The sequence below is a fragment of the Polyodon spathula genome, chromosome 21 (assembly GCF_017654505.1).
Source record: "Polyodon spathula isolate WHYD16114869_AA chromosome 21, ASM1765450v1, whole genome shotgun sequence".
NCBI classification, from domain to species: domain Eukaryota; kingdom Metazoa; phylum Chordata; class Actinopteri; order Acipenseriformes; family Polyodontidae; genus Polyodon; species Polyodon spathula.
The window spans coordinates 5,194,694-5,208,801 of record NC_054554.1 but is presented as its reverse complement, the minus strand read 5'-3'; positions in this window follow the sequence as shown (position 1 = coordinate 5,208,801).

Here is a 14,108-nt window from a genome sequence, read left to right as displayed (position 1 = left end):
GCTGTCAGATGTGCTTTGCAGAGTGACGTTATATACAGTGTAAAGCTCAGGTCTGGGGCTATCAGAAAAATGACAGTGTTTATAGTGAAAAAAAAAAAAATAAATATCTCAACATAGATAAAGAAAGAAATGTCTTTGTATTGATTTATGTATTCATTTATTTCAATATTTATTAACATATTTATTAATTTATTTATTTATATTGTACTTGTATTAAATATATAGGCACAAATATCTTCAGCACAAACAGTGTTACTGTCATCAACAAATATTAAGAGGAAACCATAATTCTCTGCGCCAATAGGGACTACAATATTAAAAGTGTTACTGTAACAGGGAGAGATCTGTACTGACTCTGCGGGCGTGTTCACGGGCTGCAGGAAGAGGGCGGCAGTCGCCCAACAACCGCCTGTGAGTCATGGCAATGACACGGGGAGGTGGGAAAGTGGGTGTGTGGACTTTCCCCCTCTCTGAATGGCTGAGAGGCGGGTCTTGGGTGATTGTTGGTCCTATAAAATAACGCTCTGCTGTTTCCTCAGGTCTGCCCACTTAGACGCACCAAGAGTGCGGAAGCTTTGATTCAGGACCGGGAATCAGCCGAGAGAAAAGAAAGATTCACAGTGAGAAAGAGAGAGCGGGGAACCCTTGGGCAGACCCCGGCGTATTGTAAAAGAGCAGGCTAGATAGCCGACAGAATAGGATGGTGATCCAGGTCGTGCAGGTAGCGGCGACCGGGATAACGCTGCCGAGTGCAGCACCTTTTATTTGTAGTTTTATTACTGTTTTATTTTCCCTTGTTCTTTTCGCCTTCTGTTTTCATTATTATTTCTTTGAGCACCTGCGAGTGCATTTGCTGTTCGTGTACCAGCTGTGGTATTTCCGTGGTGCTGTCTATCATCGTTGATAGGCAGCCCATGGTCAACAGTGCCCTCTGCCGGAGAAAAATAAGAACCGGTCTAAAATAAAACTGGGCACCTGTGTGGTGTTTCCAAGTACACCTCTTTGTCTCCTGGTCAGTGAATTACCCACACCCCTTCCACAGTTACATTGACAGGAACCAACATTTTTCAGAGTTAAGGATCAGAGATGACAATGGTGGTGATGGTGATGATGATGATGATGATGATGATGATGACTCGAAAAAATCTCGTCTTTCAAAATACTGTTTGTTTTCTCAATTAATTGTGTAGCACTGACCGTTATAATAACACAACATACTTGCAAACTGAAGGTTATAGGCTCAAATACCATGTATACCTTTTTTAAATTTATATAAAGATATTTTTGCAGGCAAATGTTCCATTTTAAAACAGAAATAAATAATTTTATATAAAAGATATAGACGTCACATTACGTGAGTTCCCTAGTATATTCCCATGTTGACAAAACAAGTTAATTGTCATTTAACTCGGATGTCCTGTAATATGCATGTGCATGGATTAAAACTCTCTGGAGTCTTGAAAAAGTTTTTTTTATTTTTTTTGGCCTGAAATGCGTGCTACTAGTCCATTTTAAAATATCAATAAATCGTTTAATATAAATGTCCTGTAACATATATATGTGCCTGGGGTCTGCAAAAAAATATGTTGGGAGAAAAAGAAGGAAAAGGAAATTTTTACCTTACTTTGGTGACTTATTTCTCTTACTGTATGAGAGGTATTTACTTTTTTCTTTATTTCGTGTAAGAGTCTCAGGAACTACAAATTACAAGTGAAATAGTACTTTTGGAAGATTTACTTTTGCTGCGCCAATACTCTAAAAACACGTAAACTATCCTTGCTTTATAGAGAGTCCGGCAGTTCTTGCGGTCGCCTGATAATTAGGCTTGAGGAACTATCGTTCCTTTCAATTGTACCCTCAAGTGTTTGTTCCAAAAATAATTGAATAGCTCCACCAAGTATCAATTATATGTATGATCTAGCCAACATTTACCACAAGCCGTGTCAAATGCTGTTTTGTCATTGAATGACCAATCAAAATACTGGTAAAAAACAAACAAACAAACAGGTTAATATTAAATAGGGATACACCACAATACTTTGTATACTCGTGCAATTCTGACTATTAATGTTTACCTTTTCATTTGAAAACCAAGCTGTTTGTAAACTATGTACAAAGATCAGCAATGTAATCAACCTCAAAACATTAAAGCCCGTGCTTTTTTTACGCCCCACAGTCCTCTTTCCATGCAAAACATTCAGACACCGTATACAATGTGTATATATTATATGTCCATAAAATAATTACCCATCTCCATTTCTGAAGAGAACGTTCTACCTGAAATTACACTTCATTACATTTCAATTAAACCAGGTATTCATTAAATTTTTATTACACCATATTATATTGTATAGCCTTGCTGGAAACATTGTAGATTAGCAGTTATGTTGTCGACTAATGTTATACTTTATACATGGAAAAAAATAAATAAAATGATTTTAGCATTACGTCAATAAAGAGCAACATGAAAAAGGGTTATTGGGTTTTATTATATTGCTATTTTGTATTATGCTACATTCAGCTAACGAGCCATTTGTACTGGTTTAGATATCCCACCTATTCTAAAACCATTTCAGGCTTTTACATTATTACATTTTGTTAACGTTTTGCTATAAAGAAAATAAAAATTATATATATTTTACTTACTGAGGACCTGCAGTCTCTGCATTTCCTGGCAGTGAATATAATGAGGAATCTGGATGCTGAAATTGGTTGATCTATGGCATTTAAAGGTTGTCTCTGTAGCATCATGTTTAATTATTAATTTGACAGTAAATCTAGTGTTCAAAAATACGCCCACTGTTATAGATACAGAGTACAATACCCTCCCGAACTGGAGCAATTCTTCTAATGAAGTTTCAGGTTCTATTGTTGAAATAATTAGTTTACGTTTTAGTCATAGTTGGCATTATTTAACTATGAAAGGTACAAATTATATTGTCCAACAAGAGTACCAGTGCCAGATGGCCATCATTTCAATATATAATCTATAACAGAGCTCTCATGGTTTTAGTTCCACCTAAACCCACATTATTTAATTGAACTAGTTTAACCTACTCCCATCTCTTAGTTATTTAATTCCATCAAGGTCAATTATTTAATGATACAATCTGGACCACAGGACGACTCCAGATCCAGAGAACCACTTTGAGCACCACTGGTCTATAACTTTAAAAACATATGTATTTAAAAGTAAAATATTGTAGAAAGCAAACAACTGAATGCAGATTGAAGTTATAGTATTATCCATTTCACTTGTGAAACCAATATTTGATTGGTGAATGTTTCTTTTGGAATTTATATTCAGTCCACTGCAATTTGATATTTTATCAGCATAGTAATATAGGTACAACTTTAAAATAAGTGTCTGTTCATGATAATTTCATGTGTATTAAGGAAAATGTTATGAAGTCAAGAAAAGTATGTCATGAACTCATGCTTGCGACTGTTGAATTCAAAAGGAATTTCATTTAAAATCAATAGAAAATCATGTGTTAGTTACATTGGAATTACGGACACTTATTTTAAAGTGTTTAATTAATATAACAGCAGGGAGGAGATACTAATACCTAACTGTGTTAAACAAATTTCTGAAGGGCAATATATTACTAGCAAAATACAGTATTAATAAATAAGTAAACACGGGGGGGTATAAATACAGTGGCGGATGTCAAGTGCAGTATTTACTAGGAGTCGTCTAATTGAAAATGTAATATTTGCAGCCCCAAAGGTTTATTTTAATTAATGGCACAGAAACCTGAAATCTGATTTGCTCTGAATTTAAAGTGAAACTGCCTTATAAAATTATTGTTTTCAAATAAAAATACATACTTGTTTATTCTTGTGGAAATTTACTTAAGTTTCTTGATATGTTATTATGTACACAAATGCTGCCACCAGGTAGACATGCATTATACTTCAATGCATAAGCCTTGCCCTGTTTATTACCGCATTCAATGACTAGTGTGTAAATGAATTGATTTTTACAGTTGATAACTAATTGAAATTTTCCTTAATTGCACATTTCAACTTTTTTTTCTAATGAAAAAGGCATTCATTAATTCTGTCTCCTGCTTGCTAAAGTACTGGCAGGAAGTTGAAGCTGATTTGCTAGATGTTTTGATGTACTTATGCAGGCTAACAGTGATTGGTATTTCTGGAGGGACAATGGAGCACAGATAGAGACAAAGGGCCCAATTTTGATGCATAATTATGTCAACACTGAGGCACAATGAGCCTGTGGATTTAATGTTCTTTCTTTTAAATCACACTCTATGCCCACTAATACAATATGTTAATGCATTAGTTTCAAGTGGTTTTAATAAAATCGGATTTAAAAATAAGATCCCAATAGAAATATTGGAAATGGATCACGTTTTTATTACACACACATCAGGATGTATAAATTTAATAGAGCTGCAGATAGGTTTAGATTTGTATTTACTGCCAGCAATTCCCTTTTTCCTTTGATGTTTACTCAACATGATCAAAAGCAATAGATGAAACAGAGATGAAGAACCAATGTTTTAAAATGGGTAAAAAAAAAAAAATAGAAATCTAAATCAAAACTTTTTTGCATTAAATTAATTTGAGGTTCATAGACTTTTTTTATACAGTATGATCTATTGCAATGGTACCTGGGAAATTCTGTTAATTATTTTTTAGTTATTATGTTTATAATTCATTTTATTTCCATACTGGTCTGAACCCCAGTTTCATCAATGTTAACAGTTATTACTGGGACACTGTAACAGGAATGGCTTTGTGATGATGTCAGACCAGGAAATGCAGAACACATAGTGAGTGAGGAAGCGCTGATGATAAACAAAAGATTTGAACATAAAATAAAACACTGAACAAACAAAACCGCACAATGGCCAAAATAAACAGACACAGAGCAAACAAGTATCATGCTGGTTTTACACCAGCACAGGTAGAAATAGTTTTCTCTCTTTTAGTTCTGTTTACTCTCGACTCACATCTCTCATTCTGCCTCTGAACACACTAACCCTGAGTGAGTGATTCATACTTCTTTATATACAGCTGTGCCGGAACACAATCTACACCCAGGGGCGGGGAAACCACAGACACATAGAAACTTACAACTGTCTTTCAGGCAGTCTCACAATAAGCCTAAGCAAACATATGTAATTAATCCAGTACAAATGCCCAGTAATGTGTTACCCCCTGAAACAGTGAGTTTATAAAAGATGACAGACCCACATGAAATTAAAGGTGCACATCCCAAGTGTACTCCTAGTGGTCATGCTTATTCTACCTTGCTCTTGTTGGCTCAAAGAAATCCCAAGGATATGGTGGTGACTTTATTAAACATGTCAAATAACCATGAGTGCAGAAACAGTAATACATTTTATTAAGGACAAATATACCAGAAAAAAAAAAAAAAAAAAAAAAAAAACATATACTGTATATCCAAATGGTTTCATTGGTCAAAAAGAAGGCCACATGGCTGTCTATAAATATCAATATTGCCTGAAAAAGCAGTCTATATTGCATGTATCAGGCAATATTGAATGTGATGACATCACATTGTGTCCTAAACCAATCTCCAGAGAAAAAATGTCCGCTGTGCATAGATCTGTGCATAGATAGTTACTTCTACTGATTCATTAAAAAAATATGCAACATATCTCCATCAATTAAAAGGAAAAAAGGACACCTTCCCTGTAAGTTCCTACTACAATTATCAATTTTATATTCCCCCCCCCCCCCACCCCACAGCTGCCGGCAAAGCTCCTGCCTCACTTAACTTGTGTTTAGTTTCTTTCTTAGTACGAATTTGCGAAAGGTTTCATAGAGCAAATATCGACTGCCACTTTCGCCATATATCAGAAAATTATCAACCCTAGGGAAGGCAATACTGACTTCTATGGACAATACAATATAATCCCTGTCAGTCAGTATTATCCTCCCTTGGGAGCAATAGTTTTCAGATATGTGATTCAAAGGGCAGTCCATATTTGTCATTTACCAGTAATGTGTAATTCATGTTAATCATTACAAAGTTAAGTGAGACTGATTTCACAAAGGCAAAATATCTCACAGTAACAAACTGGAACAGAAACTTTCAACATTGATCTTTAGGGACATGCATATAGTATATATTTTAATTTAAACCTGCATTGCTAAACTTGAATAGCTCAGTGGTAGGAAATGTCCAGCTGACAAACTACTTCTGGTTCAATTTGTTCTGCCAAGCAGAAGTGGGCCAGCACTCAAGCTATTATATATTTTGTTCGAAGGAAGGGCAGCAGCCTTGGTATTTCTTTCCAGTGTCTTTTTTTTAATGCCAGGGTCACTGAAAGCCATCTGTAATCTCCTGTAGTTATGGAGGAGGCATGTATGGGGCTGGTTATAAAACATGGACTGTGACTCTGGGGACCAGGCAGTGGGAAAAAAAAGCAGCTGCAAGACAATAATTGCTGCCATGCTAGATAGGTGAGAGAGAAAGTGACAATCTGAAATGGCAAATTGATTTTCGCTCTGCATGAGGACTGGCTTCAAGCAAAAGCAGAAAAAAATAAATAAATAAAATAAAAAATACTGATTAAAATGGTATAAAGTGATTTGGAGTTAAATTGAGCAGGGTAGCAGAAATAATGGTTAATGGGGTACACAAAGCTCCAGCATTCCTAATGCAACAGCTGCTGAGCAGCACTACATGAAAAATACAAGACAGGGTCCATGCCTTAAAGACTCTGGGCAATAAAGGACTCTTAATATAATTGCAAACCCTTCCTTACTTGCTATGAACCATTGAGTGTAGATGAGACAACACACTACAAATAGCCTGCACTAGCCTGCACTTAAAGCAGAGCGGTGTTTGATCTTTTTGGGTATATTTTCAAAAAACCTTGTCTATAATTTCCTGCTATTTTTTTTTTTTTTTTTTTTTTTTTTTAGTTAGAGAGAGCTTCAGAGACTTTTAATTGTTGCACTTTAGTTGCTTGGCTCATGTTTTGTAAAATGAACAGGTTTTTTTATTCTTTCAAAAACACTTCCTCTTTGAGTCTTTTCAAAAACATTAACAATAGGGGACAAGAAACAAAATATGAATGCTCAGACCAGGTAAAAATAAGTGTTCCAATTAATTTAGTATTATAAGTAGCCCACGCTGTGCCTCGTAATTCATGCCAAGGCTTAAATTCTTTCTGAAAATCAGTTTTAATCTCAGTAACTACTACCACTTACCCTGAATATTACACATAGGACTCTGTGAAGCTTAATTTTATTGGAGACTAAATCATTTCAGGGCACTATTTCATATGTTCTGGGCATACGCCTTTTCTATCAAGCATCCATTCATTTCAACAGTATTTGGTAACAGAAGGTTGTATCACTAGCTTTCTGATACAAGCTTTTTATTGCTGTACATTAGCTCATATGTCTGAATAAAAGATTACAGTTGAATTATCTTTGTTTACAGTGATTAAAGTGCCTATTATTTCAGAAGCACGTCAACTCCCTGCAGGTCCTCAATAGGTAAAATATTACTTTTTATTTTTATTTTTCTTTATAACAAAAAGTTAACAAATAATATATAACCCTAAAATGGTTTCAGAATCAGTGGAATATCTAAACCAGTCCACATGGCTAGTTAGCTGAATGAGAAGTTAGAATAATACCCAATAACTTTTTCATGTTGCTCTTTATTGATGTAATGCTGTAATTCTTTAACTTTTTTTCTGTTTATATAACATTTGTCGACAGTATAATTGCTTTTCATGTTTCCAGCAAGCATATACCCTATATAAGGCATATTTGAGAATTTTTAAAAACGATTTTAGTTTGACTTTCAAATCGGCTTCGAACTCCCATCACCAAATGACATAATTACTCAAATTTGAATGGGGAATTGAATGTAATATCGACTTAATATGCAACATCCTGAAAACTGCTTTTTAATTAATTATTTTCTAGAAATTATAATGACAATTACAAAGATTATGCTATAATTGCTGCTGACTTTAACTGATGTTTTTGTTTTTCTGTTCCATCCATTACATGTTGCCTGATTATTTTAAATCTGGCAGTAAGTCACATTGAGATGTCTTAAGTAGCTATTTAAAACAAAAACTCATCTACACATTTTTATTTGTTTATTAACCTTTTGCTATACATTTAATTGTTTTCAATGAACAGTATTGAATGAATAGTAGTCAATACTATAAAAATCACAATCACTTATTGTATGTGTGAGAAGTAAAATAGGCACTGAACCTGGTTCAGTATGTTTGAATATTGATACCGTATCAGTATTTGGTTTGTTGGTACCAAACAGCTCTTTTGTTATCCTCCCTGTGCAAATTTAGCATTGACATACACCCTTCAGTAAGTATTGCTCGTTGAAATCATCCAACCATTGCATCTCTGTACAGTGAGAGCTGGTGGTGATCTTCAGAAGAAATGAGTAAATCTGTCTGAGTTTCAGATGGAATTCAATCAAGTCCTGAATACACAGAATATGAATATAACAATTACATCATCTGAATAATCACTTACAAATGTTTCAGCAAATCTTAATTGCAATAGATGTTTTAAATACAATTATCTTGATTAAAGAATCCTTTTTGATAAAAAAAAAAAAGCATTTGAACTGCTTCAATTCCAAAAAGTGTGGGCTGAAAAAGTGAAATAGAAGTTTTTAAAAAAGTACAACACAAAAAGTAAAACCTAGATCAGCAGGGAGGCTTGCTTCCTCACTCCAACAAACAACAAATAGTTCAATAACTACCTTTCATATGGAGCTTTCTATTGCTCGTGTTCATGGAGGGAAGGGATTCTGCGGGACTGGAGTACTACGGCAGACACCATTAAAGCGCTGTTGAAACCACCAACAATTACCAATGGGGGAGGCGGAGGAGGATGGGGATATGGGGGGGGGTAATGGGATTGATGTTCTGTACTACATTGTTGTATTGTCTTATTTCCCTTAAAATAATAAAAATGTGATCACAAAAAAAATAAATAAATACCTGTATTTAGCCAACCACCAACATCCACCATCTGCTGTTGATATTTTTGCTTCCCTGCCTTTACATTCACTTTCACTCAGGTGAAGCCACTTTTTCACACACTGCCACAACACGGCTTTCCTGTTACAGTTATTAGGACCCTACCCAAGCCTGTTATTCACATTCTGCACAGGAATCTATGCAGCTCTTGTTTCTTGTAAACAGGAAATGAAAAGTTAGAGAAGAACTGTTATTAAACATACAGTGATGTGGCACAAGAATTGGCACATACCAAGTGAAAATAATAAGCTGTGTGAATGTTTTGATGTTACTAAGAGGCAGGAAATGTAATACAAGTTTAAGAATTTTGAAAGAACCCAAACACAACCATGCATTCTTCCTGTCTGTCATGCACTCGTTTTGTGAAATTCTCAACACAAAATTAAAAAAAAAAAAAAAAAAAAAAACTACCAGCTGTGTTCATTTTTTATTGTGCCTATTTAAAATACCAGGTTACAGATACATGTACTTGTAACAGCGGTTTGCCATGTTTTTTTTTTTTTTTGGTTTTTAACACAGTATATGAAAGACATTAAACGTTAAATGAAACCACTGAGAGGTTATCAGATGTTTAATTGGAAATTGTATAGACAATATACAGACCAAGCAGGACAACCCTTTTTAAATTCATTTTGAGATCCCACAAGCAAGAAAACAGATTCTGAGAAATAATAAACCTGTGTTGTTGATGTGACAATCACTGGTCCATCTGACTAGTCTTAGAGGATGAACAGCTGAACAGCAAGGCCTGATTCTGTTTTGAAGTTAAATCTATCATTTTGTTTTATTTTTTTTATTTTCAACTCAGCCTAAAACAATTAATTAAATTGTGCGCTTGTCTTAAAAAGAGCCATTCTTCTACTTTCCTTTGAGATCCTATAAATCTAACATTTTATTGGCTCCTGTGTCAATATCATATTGTTTTGTCAAGGACCCAAATTATGACTAAAAACCATCTGCCATAGCAACTCCATTACATTTGTTCCCGTGAGGAATAATCAAGTAGTTTATTTTAAACACAATTTTAAAGTGTTTGTTTTTTTATTTAGTATTTGCTATTCTCAATAAGGGATGATAAACTTACATTCAAGTTTTATATGTTTTTAATCTTTTGTGGTATATCCCCAACAACTAACCTGAATTATTTGAACAATTTATATTGCATAATCATGTAGATTAATAAAGTGTATTAGTATTCAGTGGTCTACTTCAAGTTGCCTGTAGTGTTAATATATCTCACTGCAATGTCAAAATGTAACCAATGCTTTCAAATCTATTTCCTTACCTCTTAATAGCTTTGGAGAAACTGCAACAGAAAATGATTGGTAGCAGTAAAAATAAGCAACTTTATTTTCTAAATTAAAATATACAATACAAGCAAAGGTGTTCAGCAAAATAAAATGTGGACCTGTGGGAAATCTTTTCTTCAGCTGTGGCTACCAAATATCATTTAACTAAACTGACAGGGCAATAGGATAACTTCATGCATCAGTCGAGTGGCCAGCCTATCTATTTAAAACAAAACAGGCATATGTGACAAGCAAATAAATTATTTGGTCAATTCACTGAATTTATGCTGTGCATTTCCATTTCCAAGAGGTTTAATTACATGCCAGATGTCATTTGCCTGACAGACAATTCATTTGAAGATTTCTAGGAACGGCAGCTCTCTATGTAATAAACTTGGAAGGTGATAGACCTCCAACTCCCAGAAGCAATGGCCTGGGGAATTAGCATTTATTTCTTAATATCTAAAAAGAAGCCTGGGAACTCTTCAGTGATCTCCTAAAGTCTTTCAGGGCTTTTATTACTATAGTGTCTGCTTCATGAGAAGCCAGTGTTATATAGCACTGTCGCTTAAAACTCAAATTAATTTCCAACTTGTTTTTAGCCCCAAAGACTGTCACAAGATAAAGGTTCTGTAAGCTAGCACCATGGAGTGTCGCATTAAAAAATGATACCTTCTCACGATGACCCTGAGCACTTTACAGAAAGTATATCCCAGCGGGGCATTCAAACTTGATGAAGTGTGTCTCTGAATCCCGATACCTAAGGCTTGGGGGTTTACTTCTCTGGCCAGTTTGTTTGTTTCTTGAAATCAGGTTGTTCCACACCAGATAAGTCAGTCTTCAAGTCTTTTTTAATGAAATAAGGCTGAAGTTTACACCCAGGGCAACAAGTACAGTGTGCGCGATGAGATATACTAATGTTCTCCATATTCCTATTGGATATAAGTTCCTCAGTACAGCAGAATGTACTTTAAAGCCATCCTGTGATTTTTTTTTTTCACTAATCAAAGTGTCTGTGTATAACATATTTTTGGAAATGATTTTCCTTTTAAATTTTTTCATGTTTTTTTTTTTTTATTCACATGCCCAGTTATTAATTTACAATATTGTGACCTCTCTTCAGCCCCTTTCACACTGGCATGTTCTACCTAGGTTGAGACCAGGTGTTATGCGGGTTGGCTACGTGATTTCACACTGCTTTTTATAAAGCAGGGTCGACCTGGATGACAGAAGCAAAAAGACAATGCTCATATCAATGCCCTGGAAGCAGCTTGTTATGGACCCTTCACCCAAGCTTCTCTGAATTAATCCGTCAGCCCAAATGTTGATTAGACAAATGTTTCTTTATCCCTAAACAATGTGGCTCAAGGGGTGTCTCAATCAACAAAAATATGGCTAAACAAAATAAACAAAAATGTTCCTTATGGAAGTGAAACCTTCACTCAGACATGGTTGTTTATTATTTTGTCAGCTTACGAACGTCCGTCATGCAAATTTGTCTTGCTCGAGCCAGGTCAGAGTGTATTGACCCACATCCTGAGGTGGGTCGCTGCGACCTGGGTCAACCCAGGTACGACCCAGATACGTGGTTTCATACTTCACGGTTCCGGGTAGGAGTGCCAGTGTGAAAGGGGCTTTAGTTTCAACAGCAGAAATGCTGGATGGCTTCCCAGGCTCTTTTTGAAAGCTTGAACTCAATTAAATATATAATGGGGGGATATAATCACCACCCTGATGATTATGTTCATAAGTTGAAGGCCATACGTGGGCAGCGCCATGGAGTGGCAATCACTTATGAAGATGAAATTCATTGTAAATTGCTGCTGAAAAATTGCCGGGATGTTTCACGTTAGAATATATTTAGAGACAAGGAACGGCTTATCAGTTCTGTTTTTTTAGAAACAGCTTCTCTAACAGTAAACTCCACTTGGTTACTTTCAATTATATATCCGTGGCTTGAAGTCCTCATCAACAGCTGTAACTATCATTCCAAGGAAGGAACACATTCTTGTGTCTACAAAAGTGGTCAAAAACTAAATTGTTTTTTTTCCCCCATGCAGTCAGTATTTGAAGAATAGTTTATAAAAAGAATTGTATTAATTTCCATCTACAATTAGATGTTCCTAACATGCAGCTCTCTTGGCTCCAGTAGAGCTTGTAAAAAACAATGGCAAGTATATAGTGGCAAGGGTCATGGGCACTGAAAGGGTTTAACACTTTGACTTATTCCACTCTTAATTGCATACTGTTCAAAATCAGCAGTTTATCAAACTGTTGCCAAGTGATTAAAATTCAAGGTGAAATGGTGAAGAGTCAAGGTGAAAAGTCAAGGCAGTTATTATATTTGCCCATGTTTTAAATGAGCCCCATAACAATGCAGAGTAGACTTCAGCAGAATATTAGCAAATCTGTCCCTGCAACACTGCTTTCACATGACTTCTTTGTGGCATATCACAGTACTATATTACTGGTTGTAGATCAAAATCCTCTTGGGTTTATAATAAATATTGTATTCCTTACACTTGTCCATGTTTTTATTAGCTACATGTTTTCTTGGCTAGTGAACACTACATTCTTTAAATCAGCTAATTAAGTCAGTTAATTGGCATGTAATAAAGCTAGTGGCATTGAGATATGCCATTTATATTTCGTGGTTATCTGTTTTTAAATGACAATGATTTAAATCACAATATTTCTTGTTATTAAGAATGACATACACAAAAAAGCTATAACAGGCAGGGTGAGTGTTTTTAAGACTGTGGCAATAACAGCTGTACTTGTTGTCTTTTGTTGAGCCCTTTTAAAATGTGTGAAGAATTCTTCTATTAACGAAAGCTTCGGTCTCCATGGATTACACCTTATCAATCAAGAAGTGCCTTCTCAATTCAGGTTTAGTGATGTAGGCCACCTATATAATAACACTGGCAATGGGACTCAATATATTTCTTTTAATGTTTAGTCTTTTCAAAATGCATATCATCCCAGAACCACACTTCCAGAACCTTTTGATTCTGGTACTTAATAGTGCAAATCTTTTAAACATTACTTGCCTCATTATTCCTTATTTATGGTGACAGGATAAAGAAATAAAATAGATCTGAAAAAAAAAGAATTAAGAATGAGCTCCACACTTAATCCAAAAGCAATTTAATGTTTAGCAGCCATATAAGTTAACGAGTCTTCGGACTGTGTATAATTGAGCGTGAATCTCATCATAAAGATGAAGCCTGTTATATATGTTATCTATACAAGGACTGTCACCATACAAACCCCTTTGTAATTTAAATGATATACCTTTTGTCACATCTCTTCTTTATTTCGCTGTTAACAATAACTGTATGGCCTTTCCCAGATAAAAACAAAAGGAGAAAAGGACTAAAATAGATTTGTCTGTCAGAGATTTAAAAAAGAAAAGAAGAAGGGTTGTGACAATAATATATTTTTCAGATTTAGAAATAACTTTCTAACAAAGGAATAGAGGTAGTTTATTGGGATTTTCAATATCACTGGCTGGTGAGAAAGTGTCTCCTGTTTATTCTGCTCATCATGAATTCACCTTGCAAATGATGATTAACCATTTTGATTCTGCCTCTCCAGACACACGCTTGATTGCACGATATGGTTTATTACTAAGAGAAGCAAGGAGAGATAGCATTCCCTGTTTTAACTGGAAGGTCTGTAGCTGCTTTTTATAGATGCAATCAAAAAATACCTGACTGCTTTATGACCCACATTATTTAGCTGTTGTATGGTGGTATTACACAAAGGGCAACCCTCCCAAACA